Raw genomic sequence first — 22,819 nt, forward strand, 5'->3', positions numbered from 1 at the left:
CAAAGAACTTGACTTACTCATTTTGTACATTTCTGCAGATTTAAGAAACTCTTAAAAATGACAAGAAGTGGGGCTGGCCCCGTGGCTTAGCGGTTAAGTGCGTGCGCTCTGCTACTGGTGGCCCGGGTTCGGATCCCAGGCACACCGACGCACTGCTTGTCCAGCCATGCTGAGGCAGCGTCCCACATACAGCAACTAGAAGGATGTGCAACTATGACATACAACTATCTCCTGGGGCTTTGGGGAGAAAAAGGAGGAGGATTGGCAATAGACGTTAGCTCAGGGCTGGTATTCCTCTCATACACAAAAAAAATGACAAGAAGGAAGTTAAATGAATATGAAAATGAGAGATTAGTCTCCACGGAGATTTAAAAACCAATCAAATTGAACTAGGAATTCAGATTAATGTGCTAAAACATAACACAATATTTTATCAGTTTTGGGACCTAAAAGTCACTTAATTTTGGGAAATATAAATCACTCAATGCTTTGAGCAGTGAAATACAGATTTTTAAATTAATTCTGTAGACTTGATACTGGTGAAAAAGACAGCTTTTTTCTGTATCATTTCTCTATGAAAAGGGCATGCTGTTGACTGTCCTGTGTCTTGAACCCCTGCTAGTGATCTAAAGCTGAGCAGCACACTGTTACACGATGCCAAAGCACTGGCACCAAATCAATTTTTTTTGGTAACAGCTTTATTGAGATATGATGAAATTCACTCATTTAAGTGTACAATTCAGTGGTTTGTAGAATATTCGAAGTGCTATGCAGTCATCACTACAATCCATTTTAGAACATTTTCATCACCCTAAAAAGAAACTCTGCACCCTTTAGCCATCACCCTGTGCCAGTTTCCCCTTCCCCACTCTTCTCTGCTGTAGGGAACCACTGCTCTACTCTCTGTCTCTATAGATTCGCCTATTCTGGACATTTCATGTCAATGGAATCACACAATATGTGGTCCTTCATGATGGTCTTCTTTTGTTTAGCATAATGTTTTCAAAGTACATCTATCTTGTAGCATGTATCAGTACTTCATTTCTTTTTATTGCTGAATAATATTCCATTGTATGGACATACCACGTTTTATTTATCCATTCCTCAGTTGATGGACCTTTGGGTTGTTTCTACTTTTTGGCTATTGTTAAAAGTGCTGCTATTAACATTCATGTCCAAGTTTCTGTGAACATATGTTTTCATTTCTCTTGGGAATATACTTATGAATGAAATTGCTGGATCATATGGTAACTCTATGTTTAACCTTTTAAGGAACTGCCAGACTGTCTTCCAAAGTGACTGTACCATTTTACATTTTCATCTGCAGTGTATGAGAGTTCCAATTTCTCTGCATTCTCACCAACACTTATTATTACCTAACTTTTTGATTATAGCCACCCTAGTGGGTGTGAAGTAGTATTTCACTGTGGTTTTGATTTGTATTTTTCTGATGACTAATGATGTTGAGCATCTTTTCATGTGCTTATTATCCATTTATCTATCTTCTTTGAAGAACAGTCTATTCAATTCCTTTGCCCATTTTTAAATTAGATTATCTTTTTATTATTGAATTTTAAGAGTTCTTTATATATCCTACACACAAATCCCTTATCAGATATAGGATTTTCAAATATTTTTTCTCATTCATTAGCCTTCCTTTCACTTTCTTCATGGTGTCCTTTGATGCACAAAAGTTTTTAATTTTGATGAAGTCCAATTAGTCTATTTTTGTCTTTTGGTGTCATATCTAAGAAACAATTGCCAGATCCAGTCACAAAGATATACAGCTATGTTTTCTTCTAAGAGTTTTATAGTTTTAGCTCTTATATTTTGAGTTAATTATTATGCATGGTATGAGGTAGAGTCTAATTTTAGTCTTTTGCATGTGGATATTCAGTTGTCCCAGTACCATTTGTTAAAAAGACTATTCTTGGGGCTGGCCCAGTGGTGCAGCAGTTAAGTGCCTGTGCTCCGCTTCTGCAGCCCAGAGTTCGCTGGTTCGGATCCCAGGCGTGCACTGACACACTGCTTGTCAAGCCATGCTGTGGCGGTGTCCCATATAAAGTGGAGGTAGGTGGGCACGGATGTTAGCTCAGGGCCAATCTTCCTCAGCAAAAAGAGGAGGATTGGCATGGATGTTAGCTCAGGGCCGATCTTCCTCACAAAAAACAAAAGACTATTCTTGTCCCGTTTAATTGTTTGGCACCCTTGTTGAAAATCAATTGGCCATAAATGTGAGGGTTTATTTTTGGATTCTCAATTCTAATTCATTGATCTATATGTCCATCATCATGTCAGTACTAAAGCAAATTTTATGAGAACACTTTCCTAGTCATCTTGCATATTACCAGTTATTTTATGTTGTAATAAAAAGTCAGTGTAGTAGAATGTCTTTAACTCTACTCCTGAGGAGATTTTTTGCTTCTTGAAGGAGACTGTGGCCAGCTTAGGCCTTGCTGAGTGCGTGACATGGTGGGAAGTAGGCCTACAAAAATAAAGTCCATTCCTTTTATTTTCTCCCTTCAAACTTTTAGTCTTCACCCAGTGCCTCCCACTTCACTCCCATTTCCATCAAATCTTGGTCACAGGATCTGCTATTTACTTTATTATGTTTAACACATTGTAATTCATAGACTCATCCTTAGATTTCACCATCTAGGAATGAGAGGATTAAATCTGAGCTGCCAGCTTTCCTCTTTGGAAATCTCGCTAATCCATCATCTTGCAATTCACAATTAGATCCTCTTTTGACCTGGTTCTTGTGAATAATACTGGTGCTGAGCCTGTTCTTGGCACAGATTCTACATTCTCAGAAACCACAGTTCCATATATTTACCTTTTTTTACTTAAATAGAAAGAGAGGCATAGCTGTACTTTATAGTTCAATACATTGTTAATGGAATAAATATTTCATCCCATCCAAAGAAAAATTTTCAAGAGTACAGCTGTTAAAAATCAGGGAGTATTCAATTGATTTATCAGATTGTAACTGATAGTCAGATTAGTAACTTTCAAAATTTCAAAACTTGAATTTCAAAACTTCAAAGTCAGTTTGTGTGATATAGAGAGGCATTGTACAACATAAAGATGAGATGGTCTTACCTCCCCATGCAAACAAGCTTGAAGTAACACAAAGGAGAAATTGTATTTAATGTAAATAGTGCCAAAGGACACTACATTTATTTTACTACTGGAAAGATTAAAAATGATTCCATAATGTTTTCTTTATTTCCTCATTGAGGAAAGGAAAATGAAGATTGATTGATTAATTGATTGATTGATTGATTAATAAATAATCAAAGCTGCCTATTTCTTATAGAGTATCAGTTCATTGAAATCAGATGAAGCTCATCTTTTCATGTGCCTGTTGGCCATCTGTATATCTTCTTTGGAGAAATGTCTGTTTAGGTCTTTTGCCCATTTTTTAATTGGGTTGTTAGTGCTACTCAGCCATAAGAAATGATGAAATCCAGCCGTTTGTGACAACATGGATGGACATTGAGGGTATTATGCAAAGTGAAATAAGTCAGAGGGAGAAGGTCAAATACCATATGATTTCCTTCACTAAGTAGTAGATAACAACAACAATAAACAAACACATAGAGACAGAGATTGGATTGGTGGTTACCAGAGGGGAAGGGGGGAGGGAGGAGGGCGAAAGGGATATTTCGGCACATGTGTGTGGTGATGGGTTGTAATTAGTATTTGGGTGGTGAACATGATGTAATCTATGCAGAAATAGAAGTATAATGATGTACACCTGAAATTTATACAATGTTATAAACCAATGTTACTGCAATAAACAAAAAATTTAATAAAAAAAGAAATCAGGTAAAGGTCTGATTTTGGTTATTCAACTATTTCTAGTTGTTTTTCAACTATTATACTTCAAATCATATATCTCCTTGCTTACCAGTCTTCCTTATCCCCAGACTTGAGGGGCAATTCTAAAGAGACATACCTGCCTATTTGTAAGGAATTGTAATTGAAGGGAAGGAACCCTAGAGAAACTTCCTCCTCAATAGTTCTTTGGTCTTTCTTCTAGTTATCTGCTTCTCATTAACATTGTTTGTCATTAATAAATTAATCTCAACATTTATTAGATCCTAATCCATAGGAGACTAATTACTACTGTATAAGTTATGTTTCTTATCTCTTTTTGTAATCCACTTTTCTGCTTATCCTGTTTTTCCCTAACAAACTCCCCAAAGTTTAGTGGCTTAAACAAACAACATTTATTTTGTTCACAGATCTATAGTTAGGAAAAGAGTGACCAGGACAGCTTGTGTCTGTTCCCCTCAGCTTCAGTTGGGGCAACTCGAAAGCTGGGGGCTGGAATCATTTGAAGGTTTGTTCACTCACACATCTGCTTGTTGATGCTGGCATCAGCTGGAACTTTCGTTGGGGCGGGCAGCTGGAACACCTACACGGGAACACCTAGGCTCTCTTTGTGGCCTGAGCTTCCTCACAGCGCGGGGGCTGGGTTCTGAGATTAAGCAGCCTGAGATACAGAGCCAAGCAGAATCTGTATTGCCTTTTCTAACCTAGCCTTGGAATTCACACAGCATCATTTTCACCATATTCTGTTCATTAGGAGAAAGTCACTAAGGCTGGCCCATATTCTATCTTTTTTATGGAATGAATATTAAAAAACTTATGGATACATTTAAAAACCAGCATAGTCTATCCACTGGCCACAATTGTTGTCATTCCTCCCACGTGAAAAATACACTCATCTCTACCCAATACTGCCCCCACAAGACTTAATTATTATGGCATCAGGGTCAGGCTAGAGTCCAAAATCTTACTGTCTTAATCAGATGAAGAGGGGGATGAGGTGCCTGGGTTGTGGTTCCTAGCATATAGTCCCTTGAGTAAATTCCTCTCAATACGAAGACTTGAGAAATAAAGAGACAAGTTATCCACCACCCACACACCCAGCGTTCTGGTAAACTGCTGCAGGCTCTCCCATTCAGAAATGGAAAATGGGAGGCACACTAGTCCATAGCAATTCTGAAAGACAGCCCCATGCATGCTGCCAGTTCTTTGAGTCGAACTTAGTCCTAGCCATGGGAAGGGTTCTCCACGGCCCTTGGCTGTACCCTCTGGGCTCTTTGTTGTGTCCTTTTCATAAGAAATGACCTGTGTTTGCAGCTGAGTAGTTTTCTCAGCCTGCTTCCTCCCTGTAGAACTTCTAAGACCCAAAGGCCTCTTCATTATGTACTGTCATGGTCTCTTTTAGTCCAAGATAGCAAGCAGTGTTTTTGCTACTAAAATTCTCTTAACAACTTTGAGTTCCCTATGAATTTTATTGGAGTTCATGCCATTAGAAAAGCCACTCTCACAAATCTTTTTGAGATAAGATCTCCACCTGGGGCTTCCTGTGCATCTGTTGTAGGACAATGCCTTTAAAATTTAAAATTCTTATACTGGTATGATCCTTAAAGGAATTTGAGGCACCACCTTAAACCTTTCCAACATCTTAACAAAGGGTTTTACAGGCTTGGCTTCATCCTTAGACTATGTTTTCCTGGCAGCGCTCTAGATTTGATCTTAGCCCAGAAGCTGTTTCTCTATTTTAGCATTATTTGACAATTGGGCATGCGGAGAGGCTGTAAATGGGGGACAGATATTTGAACTGAGTGAGCCCTGGTTCCTTTATATTTAATGGTCTTTCTTTAGCTTAGCTCTCTTGTCAGTTTTACTTTCAGCTGCTTCGTAGCAAGAGTCCCCTTTCCTCCAGGTTTCAGTGTCATTTTCTTCACTTGCCTAGAAGCCATTGCTGTCAGCCTCTTCAAGGGCCATCAGGCTTCCACTAAGAGTCTCTTGGTTTTCATTCTTACTCTCCTCTACATCCTTTCAGAGTCCACCTGTCTCCTGGTTCAAAGGCACTCCATGTTTTAGTTCTTTCTTTTTAATGGCAGAACCCCATTTTTTAATATCAGTATCTGTGCCAGTTATTTATTGCTGCATAATAAACCACCTCAAGGCCTAGTGGCTGAAAATAGCCTTTATTTTGTTCACAGATCTGCAGTTAGGCAGGGCTCAGTAGGGCCAGACCATTTCTTCTCCACTTGACATTAGCTGGGCTGACTTGAAGCTGAGGTCTAGAGTCATCTGAAGGCTGGTTCATGCATATGTCTGGCAGCTGAAGCTGGCTTTTGGTTGGGACGTTAGCTGGGGTGGTCTCAGCTGGAACACCTCCATGAGGACTCACCATGTGGCCCGGGCTTCTTCACAACGTGGTGGCTGGGTTCTCAGGGAGAACCTCCCTAGAGAGAGAAAGTCAGGTGGAAGCTGCATCATATTTTCTAACCTAGCCTTAGAAGTCACAGCAGTTCCACCATATTCTATTCACTAGAGACCAATTACTGAGGCCAGCATATATTTAGGGGGAGGGAATTTCATGGGAGAAGTGTCAAAGAATTTGTATACATGTTTTAAAACCACCACATCCACTCACCTTGTCTTACCAAATAATCATTATATCTAAAGGAAAGTAGTTCTTCCCAACTTGTATCACTGAAATTCCAGCAAGTTTTTGTATTGTTGTTTTTATTGTTTAGTATGTTCTCTTATTTTGTGGAAAGTAACAAAGGATTACAAGATAACACTATTGAATTAAGGCATTTTTTGTTCAAAAAATTTGTGGATCATCTCACTAAACTTTTATACTTGGAGATGTGATTTCTCCCTAACCTTGAGCATCATTTGTGCTTGGAATACAATTCAAATTAGCATAAAACATCTGTAGTTCAGAAAAAGGCTTATGACATTAGAATCCATATTTACAAGATTCATTATTTAGAGTCTTATTTTCAAAGTCTTATTTTGGAAGGCATTTATTTATGCCTAAATAACGTCAATATCATATCCCAAAAATTTCTTTAAAAATTAGAGAGAGTTAAGATGGGGGGAAGGGATGAGACTTTCTACTAATAGGTGACTGATAGTGATTTTATGGAGGAAAGATGTGAAACAAACATAGAAAAATAAAAGAGTATAAAATCAAGTGCAAATGTTGTGTGGCAGAGATGATGACAATAAAGGATATATTTTTGTGACTCTTGGTGGTTTTAATTTTTTTCTTGATTTTCTGAGTAATTCAAGGTTCCACGTTCTAAGACTCTACAACAGTATGGATAACATTTTATTGCAACTCTTTATTTCACAATTTGACAGTGGTTTTGAGTTAGACTATTCTCAGTCTGCTTCCTTTATTACCAAATTATATTATTTTGTTCATGCAGATTGATGATCTTACGGCAAAACTGGAAACTGCATCTCCAAAATGTGTACATCTAGATGCAGAAAAATCAAGATCTTCGACAGGAATTATTATCTATGAAAGCACTACAAAAGAAATGTGAAAAACTAGAGAAGAGTAAAGAGAAGTTGGAAAGAGAAGTAGTAAACCTCAGAAGTCATATAGAAATGAACACGGTGGAACAGTCAAGTAGAACAGTGTAAACAGGAGATTGAAGAAAGGGCAAGAAAGGATATAGTAGAAAAATTAAAAGAAGTCAATCTATTTTTCCAGGGTAGTTTACTGATCTGTAATGTGCTTTAATTCATTTGACTGCAAAATACATCTTGGACATATACCGTGTCTGCGTTTCCTCTACTTTGGTTTTTTTTTTTTTTTTACAGTAATGTTCATAGCAGCTTCATTCTTTTTTTTTTTTTTTTACTTTTTTTTCTATTGAGGTAACATTGGTTTGTAACATTATGTAAATTTCAGATGTACATCATTATATTTCGATTTCTGTGTAGATTACATCATGTTCACCACCCTAAGACTAATTGCCATCCATCACTGTACACGTGTGCCCTGACACTCCTTTCACCCTGCTCCCTCCCCCCTTCCCCTCTGGTAACCACCAGTCTAATCTCTGTATCATGTGTTTGTTTGTTATTGTCATTGTTGGTTTTGTTTTGTTTTGTTTTACGCAGAGAGAGATTTTCCCTGAGCTGACATCTGTTGCCAATCTTCCTCTTTTTGTTTGAGGAAGATTCACCCTGAGCTAACATCTGTGCCAATCCTCCTCTGTTTTGTATGTGGGTTGCTACTACGGCATGGCTGCCAAAGAGTGGTGTAGGTCTGCACCTGGGAACCGAACCTGGGCCACCAAAGCGGAGCACGCCAAACTTAACCACTAGGCCATGGGACCAGCCTCAGTTGTTTTTATCTTTTACTTATGAGGGAGATCATACGGTATATGACTTTCTCCACTTGACTTATTTGACTTAGCATAATACCCTCAAGGCCCCTCCATATTGTCGCAAATGGCACAATTTTGTCTTTTTCTTTATAGCTGAGTAGTATTCCATTGTACATATATACCACATCTTCTTTATCCATTCATCGTTTGATGGACACTTAGGATGTTTCCAAATCTTGGCTATTGTGAATAATGCCGCAATGAACATAGGGGTGTATATACCTTTATGCATTCGTGTTTTCATGTTCTTTGGATAAATACCCCAGCCATGGAATACTTGGATCACATGGTAGTTCTAGTCTTAATTTTTTGAGGAATCTCTATACTATTTTCCTTAGTGGCTGCACCATTTTGCATTCCCACCAGCAATGTATGCGAGTTCCCTTTTCTCCACATCCTCTCCACACTTGTTCTTTCTTGTCTTGTTTATTATAGCCATTCTGATGTGCATGAAGTGATATCTCATTGTAGTTTTGGTTTCTACTTCCCTAATAATTAGTGACATTGAACATCTTTTCATCTGCCTGTTGGCTATCTGTATATCTTCTTTGGAAAAATGTGTGTTCAGATCCTTTGCACTCTTTTTTTTTTTTTCCTGAAGAAGATTCTCCCTGAGCTAACATCCACTCCCAATCTTCCTCATTTTTTGCTTGAGGAAGGTCAGCCCTGAGCTAACATCTGTGCCAGTTCTCCTCCATTTTGCATGTAGGTCACCACCACGGCATGGCTAACAAACAAGTGGTATAGGTCCACACCCCAGATCTGAACCCATGAACCTGGGCCACCAAAGTGAAACATGCTGAACTCAACCACTACTCCACGGGGCCAGCCCCTGCACATTTTTTAATTGGGTTGTTTGTTTCTTTGTTGTTCAGATGTATGAGTTCTTTATATATTTTGGATATTAACCTCTTATCAGATATATAGTTTGCAAATATCTTCTCCCAATTGTTATGTTGTCTTTTAGTTTTGTTGATGGTTTCCTTTGCTGTGCAGAAGGTTTTAGTTTGATGTAGTCCTATTTGTTTATTTTTTCTATTGTTTCCCTTGCCTGGTCAGACATGATATTCAAAAAGATGCTGCTAAGGCCAATGTCGAAGAGCATACTGCCTATGTTTTCTCCTAGAAGTTTTATGGTTTCAGTTCTTACATTCAAGTCTTTAATCCATTTTGAGTAAATTTTTGTGTATGGTGTAAGATATGGTCTACTTTCATTCTTTTGCACTTGGCTGTCCAGTTTCCCAACGCTATTTTTTGAAGAGACTTTCCTTTCTCCGTTGTACGTTCTTGGCTCCCTTGTCAAAAATTAGCTGTCCAAAGACGTGTGGGTTTATTTCTGGGCTCTTGATTCTGTTTCATTGATCCGTGTGTCTGTTTTTATGCCAGCATCATGCTATTTTGATTACTACAGCTTTCTAGTATATTTTGAAGTCAGGGATTGTGATACCTCCAGCTTTGTTGTTTTTTCTCAGGATTCCTTTGGCTATTCAGAATCTTTTGTTGTTTCATATAAATTTTAGGATTCTTTGTTCTATTTCTGTGAAAAATGTCGTTGGAACTTTCATAGGGATTGCATTGAATCTGTAGACTGCTTTAGGAAGTATGGACATTTTAACCATGTTAATTCTTCCAATCCAAGAGCATGGAACATCTTTGCTTTTCTTTGTGTCTTCTTTGATTTCTTTCGGCAATGTCCTATAGTTTGCAGTGTACAGGTTCTACTTCCCTTACAGCACTTTGTTTTGTAGATTTCTGGAAGGAAGGTGGCATTTATTTTTCCCTTTAAATATTTGTTTCCATCATTATCATCACTAAATTGCTCTTTCAGAATGATTCTCAGTAGAGAATCATTTTATTTTTAAGACCAGTTGGTATAAAACAAGACTATAAGGAGCAAAAGAAAACATTGATTTAAAAATTCTACCAGACTGTAATTATTCTTAAGTTATATTGTTCAATTCTTAAAATTTTAAATGGATTCTATTATTCTTTGAATTATCAGATTGCATAAATACTGATATGAGTGATTCAACTTTATTTTTATAATTCAGATTCAATTCAGTTGACATTGATGATAAATATTTTAATGGAGTTTTTTTTTCACGTTTAAAATTGCTCTCTGAATCATTGCCTCAAAACTAAAGGTAACAAATGTACTGTAATTACTCAGGTTATAATTATTTTAAAGATGTTTCCTTTTAATTTGCCTTAGACACAAGCAGCAGCTCAAGAAAACTTAGAGCAGTTAAGAGAGAATAATAATGCTTCAATAAGAAGTCAAATGGAACTCAGAATTAAAGATCTGGAATCTGAATTCTCCAAAATGAAAATTTCTCAACAAGATTCTAATAAAACATTGGAAAAATATAAGCAACTCTATCTAGAAGATTTAAAAGTTAGAAAATCATTGGCAAATAAAATAAACAAATCGAAACATAGAATCATAGAAAATAAATTTAGCTTATTAATTTGCCTCTAAAATATAGTTTTTATCAAGCCAGGTTCATGACATTAGTAGGAAGTGAAAGCTAACTAGATGGTATAATTTTTGAAAATTATGTTAGTAAATGAACTTACCTTTAACATGTTAGTCCAGGACAGTTTGCATCTCTCCCTCTTTTTCTGGTTTTACATGACTTTATTTTTTCTCCCTTAATATTTTCATAGAGTTAACCTGATTTACTAGTCTTTAAGCTAAGTGTTTTTGAAGCTTCATAATTTAGACAGAAATATTATAATAAAATTTCTTGTCAGAATTCCCCTAAATGGAAATATTAACGAATTTAACTATATTTTGGAAGATTACAACTTAAACCCAAAGGGTCAAGTCCTACTGCTCTTGGTACTTTCTGGTGCTTGGTGAATTAACTTTCTTGATTGGGATCTTTCCCTTTATATTATCGCTAGAGGGCGCCTTGAGACAAACTATTCTTTATATAAAGGCATCCAGTGAAATAGGGAAAGATTAGCAAGGAGTGAAGGGTGGTGTAATTCACAAAATGGCTAAAAATAATACTGGGGCCGCCTGAGGGGGGTGTGGAAGACCGAAAGGGCAGATCCCATCTCCAGTGCCTTGGTAACAATATAGAGAGCTAATTGCCCAACTTGGCTGTCTCATTCTCCGCTAGAGGTTGTTGCTCTAAATTACTCTTCATTGCCAAATGCTTCATTTCTCTGAGGTAATGAGGGAAATGTACAAAGGTGGTGAAAGCAAACACTTGCAGATGTCTTTGAGGGATGGTTTTTCTAAATTTCTAAACTGGTTTACTCAATCTAAGTATGTCTAATGGCATCCTCAAGGATCCTGTAAGAGAGGTCATTCTGGAAGACAACAGGGGTTACCTGTTAAGCCATTTACATCATTTATGGCCATTTCTCTCCTCTCCCTCCTTTGAATCCCTTGTTAGGAATCCCCCTAGGAACATATGTATATCTTTAGAACAAGTGTAAACCTATAATTTTATATAGTAGGTCTCCTCTGACATTTTCAATGTTAAAACACTGTTTAATGGCAATTCCATTTACTATTATGGCAACTTAAAAAAAAAGAAGTCATTTAGGGAAACCTGAAATACTAAATATTTGTCTTTTGCAACCTTCACAGGACTAATGAGAAGCTAGCAGAGATCAGAACCAAACTTCTCTGGGAGAAACAGCAGAACAGATGTTTACTCACCACGCTTACTATGAGGCCAGGCCTGGAGCGACCTTGTGTTGGAAATCATAATAGCAGTTTAGTGCTCAATAGAATCTTACTCTAGGAGAAAACACGGTGATTCCTTTCTCCAGGCCACGGCCTTCAAATAACAGCATGAAGACTTACTATACCAAGGTGAGTTATATTACCTTTTTTCCTTGGGTTTCAGATTTCTTATATAATTCTTGTTTTTAATTTGGTGAAATTCTGAGTTGTTTGATTGACTAATGCACACTAAGAGAAAGTCATAATTATTATGCTAATAAAGGAGACAGAAATTTTACAGTTTTCTTAAAGTCCCTGGATCTCTCATTTTCAAGAGATACCTATCATTAACTTTTTTCAGTAAATGTAACTAACACATTTTAAATTTCTTGAAAAGCCGCATTTAGATTCAATTTTAGAAATGAAATATTATTGCCTAATAACCAAAGATATACTTTGAGATGCTTTGGCTTACTTTCTACTTGATTTCAGTTTGTCAGTAGTTCATAACATTGTTTTTTATTGCAGTAATATTGGTTTATAACATTATACAAATTTCAGGTGTATATCATATTTCAATTTCTGTGTAGATTACATCATGTTCACCACCCGAAGACTAATTACAATCCATCACCATATACATGTCCTAATCACCCCTTTTGCCCTCCTCCCCTTCTCCTTCCCCTCTGGTAACCACCAATCCAATCTCTGTCTCTTTGTGTTTGTTGTTGTTGTTATCTTCAATTCATGAGTTCAATTCAATTCATATGATATTTGATTTTCTTCCTCACTTATTTCTCTTAGCATAATACATTCAATGTCCAGCCATGTTGTCACAAATGGCCAGATTTCATCATTTTTAGTGGCTGAGTTGTATTCTGTTGTGTATATATACCAAATCTTCTTTATCCGTTCACCCTTGATGGCCACCTAGGTTGCTTCCAAGTCTTGGCTATTGTGAATAATGCTGCAATGAACATAAGGTTGCATGTGTCTCAACCCATTTGTGTTTTCATGTTCTTTGGATAAATACCCAGCAGTGGAATAGCTGGATCATATGGTAGTTCTATTGTTAATTTTTTGAGGAATCTCCATACTGTTTTCCATAGTGGCTACAGCAGTTTGCACTCCCACCAGCAGTGGATGAAAGTCCCCTTCTCTCCACATCCTCACCAACACTTGTTGTTTCCTGTCTTATTAATTATAGCCATTCTGACAGGAGTGAGGTGATATTTCATTGTAGTTTTGATTTGCATTTCCCTGATAATTAGTGATGTTGAACATCTTTTCATGTACCTGTTGGCTTTCTTTGGAAAAATGTCTGTTCAGATCATTTGCCCATTTTTTAATTGGCTTGTTAGTTTTGTTGTTGAGATGTATGAATTCTTTATATATTGGATATTAACCCCTTATCAGATTTACAGTTTGCAAATATCTTGTCCCAATTCTTAGGTTGTCTTTTCCTTTTGTTGATGATTTCCTTTGCTGTGCAGAAGGTATTCAGTTTGATGTAGTCCATTTGTTTGTTTTTTCTATTGTTTCCCTTGCTCGATCAGACATGGTACTTGAAAATATGCTGCTAAGATGGATGTCAAAGTGCATACTGCCTATGTTTTCTCCTAGAAGTTTTATGGTTTCAGGTCTTATATTCAAGTCTTTAATCCATTTGGAGTTAATTTTTGTGTCTGGTGTAAGATAATGGTCTACTTTCGTTCATTTGCATGTGGCTGTCCAGTTTTCCCAACACCATTTAGTGAAGAGACTTTCCTTTCTCCATTGTATATTCTTGGCTCCCTTGTGGAAAATTAGCTGTCCATAGATGTGTGGGTTTATTTCTGGGCTCTCGATTCTGTTCCATTGATCCATATATCTGTTTTTGTGCCAGTACCATGCTGTTTTTATTACTGTAGGTTTGTAGTGTATTTTGAAGTCAGGGAGTGTGATACCTCCAGCTTTGTTCCTTTTTCTCAGGATTCCTTTGGCTATTTGGAGTCTTTTGTTGTTCCATATAAATTTTAGGATTCTTTGTTCTATTTCCATGAAAAATGTCATTGGAACTTTAATAGAGATTGCATTGAATCTGTAGACTGCTTTAGGAAGTGTGGACAATTTAACTATGTTAATTCTTCCAATCCAAGAGCACAGAATATCTTTCCATTTCTTTGTGTCTTCTTCAATTTCTTTCAACAATGTTTTGTAGTTTTCAGTGTACAGGTCTTGCACGTCTTTGGTTAAATTTATTCCTAGGTATTTTATTCTTTTTGTTGCAATTGTAAATGGGATTGTATTCTTAATTTCTATTTCTGCTACTTCATTGTTAGTGTATAGAACAAGAATTGATTTTTGTGTGTTGATTTTGTATCCTGTAACTTTACTGTATTCATTTATTATTTCTAAAATATTTTGGTGAATTCTTTAGGGTTTTCTATATATAAAATCATGTCATCTGCAAATATTGACAGTTTCACTTCTTCCTTTCCCATTTGGATCCCTTTTATTTCTTTTTCTTGCTTGATTGCTCTGGCTAGGACTTCCAATACTATATTAAACAGGAATGGTGATAGTGGGCATCCTTGTCTGACTCCTGTTCTTAGAGGGATAGTTTTCTTTTTTTTTTTCCATTAATAATGATATTAGCTGTGGGTTTGTCATATATGGCCTTTATTATGTTGAAACATTTTCCTTCTATACCCATTTTATTCAGAGTTTTTATCATAAATGAATGCTGTATCTTGTCAAATGCTTTCTCTATGTCTATTGAGATGATCATGTGATTTTTAGTCTCCATTTTGTTAATGTAGTCTATCAGGTTGATTGACTTGCACATGTTGAACCATCCCTGCATCCCTGGAATAAATCCCACCCACTTGATCACAGTGTATGATCTTTTTGATATATTGTTGTATTTGAGTTGTTAGTATTTTGTTGAGGATTTTTGCATTGATGTTCATCAGTGATACTGGCCTGTAATTTTCTTTTTTTGTGTTGTCCTTGTCTGGTTTTGGTATCAAGCTAATGTTGTCTTTGTAGAATGAGTTAGGAAGCTTCTGCTCCTCTTCAATTTTTTGGAAGAGTTTGAGAAGGATAGGTATTAAGTCTTTTGTGAATGTTTGGTAGAATTCACCAGGGAAGCTGTCTGGTTCAGGACTTTTATTTTTTTGGAGGTTTTTGATTACTGTTTTGATCTCCTTACTGGTGATTGGTCTATTTAAATTCTTTATTTCTTCTTGATTCAGTTTTGGAAGGTTGTATGAGTCTAAGAATTTATCCATTTCTTTGAGATTTCCCAGTTAGTTGGCATATAGCTTTTTGTAGTATTCTCTTATAATCTTTTGTATTTTTGAGATGTCTGTTGTAATTTCTCCTCTTTCATTTCTTATTTTATTTGTTTGAGCCTTCTCTCTTTTTTTCTTGGTGAGTCTAGCTAAAGGTTTGTCAATTTTGTTTATCTTTTCAAAGAACCAGCTCTTTTTTTCATTGATTTTTTCCTATTATTTTAAGTCTCTATTTCATTTATTTCTGTTCCGACTTTTATTATTTCCTTCCATCTATTGTTTTTGGGCTTTGTTTGTTCTTCTTTTTCCAGTTCCTTTAGGTGCACTGTTAGATCGTTTATTTGAGATTTTTTTTGTTTGTTGAGGTAGCCCTGTATTGCTATAAACTTCCCTCTTAGAACCGCTTTTGCTGTATCCTATAAATTTTGGCATGTTGTTTTTTCATTTTCATTCGTCTCCAGGTATTTTTTGATTTCTCCATTGACACAATCTTTGTTCAGTAGCATTTTGTTTAATCTCCACATTTTTGTGGCTTTTCTGATTTTCTTCCTGCAGTGGATTTCTAGTTTCATACAGTTGTGGTCAGAAAAGATGCTTGGTATTATTTCAATCTTCTTAAATTTATTGAGACTTGTTTTGTGGCCTAATATGTGGTCAGTCTTGGAGAATATTCCACGTACATTCAAAAAGAATGTGTGTTCTGTGGTTTTTGGATGGAATGTTCTGTATATATCTACTAAGTCCATCTAGTCTAATGTGTCATTTAAGGCCAGTGTTTCCTTATTGATCTTCTGTTTGGATGATATATCCATTGGTGTAAGTGGAGTGTTAAAGCCCCCTACTATTATTGTTTTGCTATTTCTCCCTTTATGTCTGTTAATAATTGCTTTATATATTTAGGTGTTCCTATGTTGGGTGCATAGATATTTACAAGTGTTATATCCTCTTGTTGGATTGTTGCCTTGATCATTATGTAGTGCCCTTCTATGTCTCTCATTACAGTTTTTGTTTTAAAGTCTATTTTGTGTGATAGAAGTATTGTTACCTCAGCTTTCTTTTCATTGCCATTTGCATGCAGTATCTTTTTCCTTCACTTTGCGTTCAGTTTGTGAGTGACTCTAGGTATGAAGTTTCTCTTGTATGCAGCATATATGTGGGTCTTGTTTTTTTATCCAATCAGCTACTCTATGCCTTTTGATTGGAGCATTTAGTCCATTGATATTTAAAGTAGCTATTGATAAGAATGTACTTACTGCCATTTTGTTAATTTTATTCTGGGTGTTTTAGTAGTTCTTCTCCATTCCTTTCTTCTTCCTTGCTCTCTTCCCTTGTGGTTTGAGGGCTTTCTTTGTTATTATGTTTGGGTTCCCTTCTCTTAATTTTTTGTGTATTTATTACAGGTTTCTGCTTTGTGGTTACCATAAAGCTCATATATAATAACCTGCATATATAGCAATCTATATTAGGTTGATGGTCTCTTAAGTTTGACCTCTTGCTAAAAGCTCTACACTTGTACTCCCCTCCTTTCACATTTTATGTTTTTGATGTCATATTTAACTTCTTTTTGTATGTGTGTATCTGTTACCGTCTTATCATGGAAATAGATATTTTTAGTACTTTTGTCTTTTGACCTTCATATTATCTTCATAGGTGGTTGATCTGCTACCTTTACTGTATATTTGCCTTTACCAGTGATTTTACTGGGTTTTTTTTTCCTTTTTTCTGATAATTTTCTTGTTCCTATTTGTGGTCTTTTCTTTTCCACTTAAATAAGTCCCTCTAGCATTTCTTGTAAGGCTGGCTTCTTGGTGATAAACTTTAGTTTTGGTTTGTCTGGGAAACTCTTTATCTCTCCTTCCATTCTGCATGATAACCTTGATGGGTTGAGTATTCTTGGCTGTAGGTTTTTTCCTTTTAGCACTTTAAATATATCATGCCACTCCCTTACAGCCTGTAAAGTTTCTGCTGAGAAGTTAGCTGATATCCTTATGGAGTTCCTTTGTATGTAACTTGTTGCCTTTCTCTTGCAGTGTCTATGACTCTCTCTTTACCTTTAATTCTTGATGTTGTAATTATGATGTGTCTTGGTGTGGGCCTCTTTGGGTTTATCTCGTTTGGTGCTCTCTGTGCTTGCTGTACCTGGATGTCTGTTTCCTTCCTTAGGTTAGGAAAGTTTTCAGCTATTATTTCTTCAAATAGATTCTCTGCCCCTTTGTCTCTCTCTTCTCCTTCTGGAACACCCAAATTACAGATGTTAGTATGCTTGATGTTGTCTCAGAGGTCCCTTAGACTGTCCTCATTCTTTTAAATTCTTTTTTCTCTCGTCTTTTCAGACTATCTATAGTCTTTTGTCCAGCTCACTGATCTACTGATCTGTTCTTCTGTATCATCTACTCTGCTATTGAGTCCCTCTAGTGAATTTTTCATTTCCATTATTGTATTCTTCATTTCTGATTGATTCTTTTTTATATTTTCCAATTCTTTGTTGAAGTTCTCACTGAATTCATCCTTTCTTCTCCCAAGATCAGTGAGCATCCTTATGATTGTTAGTTTGTACTCTTTATCATGTAGGTTGTTTATCTCTGTTTTGTTTAGTTCTTTTTCTAAGGATTTGTCCTGTTCCTTGTTTAGAACATATTCCTTTGTCTCCTCATTTTGCCCCTTTCTCTGTGCTTATATCTACATATTAGGTAGGTCAGCAATGTCTCTTGATCTTGAAGAGGTGGCCTTATGTAAGAGATGCCATATGAGGCCCAGCAGTCTGCTTCCCTCTCATCACCAGTTCCAAATGTTCCAGGGGTGTCCCCTGTGGGCTACATGTATCCTTCTGTTGTGGCAGGGTTATTCTTGCTGCAGGTTCACTGGGAGGCTAGGCTGTCCCCCTGGCCAGCTGGTTGTAGTGCTCAGCTCTGTGTGGCTGCTATGGTCCCTTCAGTCACTTTATTGGGCAAGTTGAGCCCCAGCCCAGTTGGCTGCCAGGTCTAATAGCACATTCCTGTTGCAGTTTTTCTGTTAAGTGAGTAGGCCCCCAGCATGTCTCGTTGCTAGGCTCGGGGGCTTATAATTGCCCTAGGCCTTTGGCCTGCAAGGCTATTGTCAACTCTCTCAGGAGTGCAGGTAGGTGGGTCTGGCCCCAGCTGCAGCTGCATCCAGCTGTTGGAAGGTGGGGCCAGCCCCTTATTGGCTGTTTGAGAAGCACAAGTCTGCTGCAGCTGACAAACCCCACTGCCCGCAGGCCCACACACCCCATCCACACAGTCCTGTCCCGTGGGCATGCCCTGACCCACTGAAGTGGACCCACTTGCCCTGCTGCAGAGTTTCCATACACTCTGGCAATGCAGGCCCACCCCTTGTGCACACGCTGCCCCTCACACATGCCCTGTCCCATAAAGGCAGACCTGCTTGCCCTGCTGCAGAGGTCCCACACACCCTGCCTATGTGGGCTCACAAGTTCCCTGAGGGCTTGCTGGTGCTTGGGCCAGTCCTTAGGGCAAGCTGCCTGCCCTGACTGAGCTGGATTAAATCCCTTATGTCCCATAGCTTTTCTGGGGGTATTCCCAGTTGTTGTTAATAGCCAGCAAAGCCGGATATTATGATACTCATCTCGGTTGTGCTGAGTTCAAAAGCTGCTTATTTTGGCAAATCTCTCCTGCTCAGATCACCCACCCCTCCAGGAAAACCTTCATACCTTAAGATTGCTCCTGGCTATGAAGCACCACAGCTAGAATGTGGCTTTTTCCTCTCCAGAAGGGAATTTCTGCCTCTTCCACCTCAGTCAGCACTGTTCCTTCATGGGGGCTCTTTTTATTCAGTTTTCAGTTCTCTCTCAAGGGTAATTGCTCCAAGAGTAGCTGTAAATTCGTTAAGTCATGGAAGGAGGTGAGTTCAGAGTCCTCCTGTGCCACCATCTCCCCAGGAATCTCTTAGTCTCCTTTAATCTTGGAAAGTTCTTTAGTCTTCCTTTGGTTTCCATGACATTTACATTTTGAATAGCATGGGTCAGTTATTTTGTAGACTTTCTCTCAGGTTGGATTTGTGTGATGTTTCCTCATAAGTAGATTCAGGTCATGCCATTTGGGGTGATGGGAAGTGGGGTGTACAGATTGGCTATATACCATCTTGGAACAAAGAGTGTACATCACATATGACAGGACTATCCCTTTTACAACAGTCCTGAGATTGCTTTGCTAGCAAAGCAGATCAGTGGTCACAAGGTGAGCACAGCAGGTCGGTAATTAATCCTCAGTTTCCAGGAGGAAATTCTTATCCTTAAGGAGATGCTGACATGGGGGGAAGCTAGATCCCTATCTTTAAGGGCATCATTCTTGTCTTTAGGACATCATAAATGTTTAAAGCAGGTATACAATGCATGCACAACAGGCCACATCAGGCCATTCTGGAAAAACAAGCTCATGCTGAATTAGTTTTAAACCAAATGGCTTCTTCATATTCTCCAATATATCCTGTTGTTTTTCATTTATTTATCACTAAGTATAAGCCATAACATCAGCCACTCTACTCTGCCAGACTGAAATTGGCATTGGTGGTCACCAAATTCCTTTGGCTTGTCTTAGGCAGCATTTAATGAGAGCTTTGATCAGCAGGACCCTGAGCAATAGGAAGAAATGAACCTGTAGCATTGGTCTAGCTGAACACCCCAAGATGTTGGATTCAGGCATCTACGTGAATCCCCAAAACTGTTAGGGTCTATCTTGGAAAGCCAGGTGGCTTCCTCCCTATGTTTCTGTATTAACCTTTTCTACCTGGCCCAGCACAGATACCCAAGTACAGCTGGCTATGCTAACAATTTGCATGGACTTTGCCTTGGCCTGCAAGGAAAAAATTTATGGCAAACTCTGTTATCCATGCAACACTAGGCAGTGAGTTGAAACTCACCTGAATGCCCCTCAGGCTGAAGTGAGGTCACTGTTCACTTCAGCAAAACCCAGGGACAAATTTGATACTGCCGTTCTAATGGAACATCTCTCGTTGTAAAACCACCTACAGCATCCATGTCTGGGAGCTATGTGCACTAAAGCAGTGTTTTCTTCAGCATTTGAGTGTTTCTGATAACTGATCCTAGGTGTAAATCACAGTATTTCAGTAGAGAGTGAAATTACTACCTACCTTTCCCACATACAACACAAAAATCCCAGAGGACACACATGACTCCTCTGGAAATAGAGTGTCCAATTGTTAGGGACTCAGTGCTGGACATAGATTAGTCAGGCAACAGAGTGGACAGGGTCCCAGCATGGCCTCCCACCTCCCACTGTCTGGGAAGGTTTAGTGCAATCCTCCCCCCAGTTCAGTCCAAATAATTGAGGTCAGTTCAGTCCCTGTTTTCAGAGGGACTGCCTGAAGTCAGGCAGTTTCAAGCAGTTCTGCTGGCCCTTGTTGGGGAGGGGAAAATTTCCCCCTATCCCTCTTGGTTCTTTTGGCTGGTCTAATAATTAAGTTGACACAAGACAGAGTAACAGGAGGAAAAAAAACAAATTTAATTTAGTACCTACAGAAGTCTCATAGATATGCAACCCAAGAAGTGACCAAAGCAGGCTGTTTATATACCTTTTAGACAAAGAAACAATAAATTCATGAAGAGCTGACAAGACAAAGAAACTTAGTCTTGGGTACTAATTAGTGAAGAAACTAAGCAGAGTTTGTTTACATAGGCTTCTCTGCCTTGAATTTCCTATCTCTGGGAATAAGGATGTCTCTCTACCTCCTGGTGCAGGGAGGGTACCTTTTATATGGGAGATTTATTTCCTGCTTTCCGGGGGACAGAAAGGAGGGTCAGAGTGTCCTTCTTGCACTGGTTGTTTCTCAAGTAACATTAATTCAAAAAATCAATATGTCACTTGGCATATTTTGGAGTAGTCTGCCCTGATCCCCATCAGTTTCCTCCTCTGAAACATTCCTGGCAGTTTTACATATTAAAAGCTGAGCTGGTGGCTGTGGAGAGAATGATCGGGTTAGTAGCTGAGTGGTAAGAGTTCTGCAAAGGGAGAAAAGAACATAGATTACAATGAGGATGAACAAACAGAAAAGAACAAACCAAAACACATTTCCCCACAACCCATTAAACCAGTCTCCCACGCTGGGAATAGATCAGTCCAATGATGTGGCTCTGCTTCATTTATCTAATGGAAAGAGTTAATCTTCTTCTTCTTTTTTTTTTTTTTGTTTGTGAGGAAGATTAGCCCTGAGCTAACATCCAATGCCAATCCTCCTGTTTTTTCTGAGGAAGATTGGCCCTGGGCTAACATCCATGCCTATCTTTCTCTACTTTATATGGGACACCACCACAGCATGGATTGACAAGTGGTGCATCGGTGCACGCCCGGGATCCGAACCTGCGGACCCTGGGCCACTGAAGCAGAGCACATGAACTTAACCACTATACCACTGGGCTGGCCTCTAATCTTCTTTTTTAACACATCTAAGTTATACACTACTTGTCCTGTTTGTTTACACAGAAGCAACATTTTTCACCAATGATCACACGTGATCCTCCTTGCTGGGCAGTCAGTGTATCTAGGGCAGACGATTTTGGAGTACAGCAGAGGCTAAGCTGTTAACTTCTGACTGGCATATTTCCAGTTTGCACAGTGGAGTTGAACTCTTGTTCTGTTACTGTGGGAAGATATAAGATGGCTCTTTCCATTTCATAAGTTCCAAAGCTTGGGAATATGGTCTTCTACACTGAAAAGAACTTGGAGTGGTGATACACAACGGGTTTTCTATCACTTCTCATCCAAAATGTTTATATGGCACAACTTTATGAACAAAGGAGCCCAGGTTTGTAATTTGGCTGACATTTAAGGTGGAGTATTGATGACAGAATGAGCGAGGTATCCAAGTCCACATTGTCCTGACCATTTAGGTGGGAACCCTTTATATATCTTGTCACCACATAAGATAAAAAATTCACTGTGATTTAAAGATAAGGTCAGAGTGGAATCTGTAACATCCCAGATCTGAGGCAATCTATCACCTTTTCTATTAGTAATGCTAGTACTCAAACATCTCTATTTTCCATGGACTCCTGTCAGTTTGTAAGAGCAGAACAGGTTACAAAATAGCTGATGTAGGAGGCCTGCAGTCTGGCTTGGGCAGCTGTAAAGCTTGGTTTTGTCACCTGGTCAAGTTAGTTCAGATTTCTGGTCCACCCATATATAGTTTGGAGTATTGGGCAGTCTAATCAGGGAGCAGCTGAGATTCCCCAAATTGTCCAAAGATGGCCTATGAACCATCTAAGACATTTGGTGATTTGGCCAACCTCTGTGCTAGATCACTTTTAATCTCTGTGATAGGTTTGAAGATGCCATCTATGGAATAAAACAGAGTTTGATTGCACTATTGTCCTGGTTTGTCATCCAGGAAAGATCCAGTAGCATGTCTATTTTCAATACATAGGGAGAAATTTTCACCTATTGTCTTTATCTGGACAAAGGACAGTCCTTGAGCTTCTATAGAGGTTTTATGGGCCCAAGTAACTCACCAGAAGAAGAGGCAGAGCGATGTTTTTCTAGTTCAGGATACCATACCCTGTCGTTCATCCATCTTCTGTGCTTAGTCCATCAGGTATTTATATTGGCAGGAACAAAAACTAGGTCAGGTTCTCTTGCACTATAGTCATA

General features: G+C 38.2%; 1 pseudogene; it reads left to right on the top strand.

Annotated features, from left to right (window-relative positions):
* Positions 1 to 312: 312 nt before the first annotated feature.
* The window catches only part of LOC147912952 (ankyrin repeat domain-containing protein 26-like), a 74,038-nt pseudogene continuing 51,531 nt past the window's right edge, over positions 313 to 22,819 (top strand).

This window comes from Ceratotherium simum, chromosome 32 (genome assembly GCF_057802395.1).
Source record: "Ceratotherium simum simum isolate JZ-2026a chromosome 32, ASM5780239v1, whole genome shotgun sequence".
Taxonomy (NCBI): domain Eukaryota; kingdom Metazoa; phylum Chordata; class Mammalia; order Perissodactyla; family Rhinocerotidae; genus Ceratotherium; species Ceratotherium simum.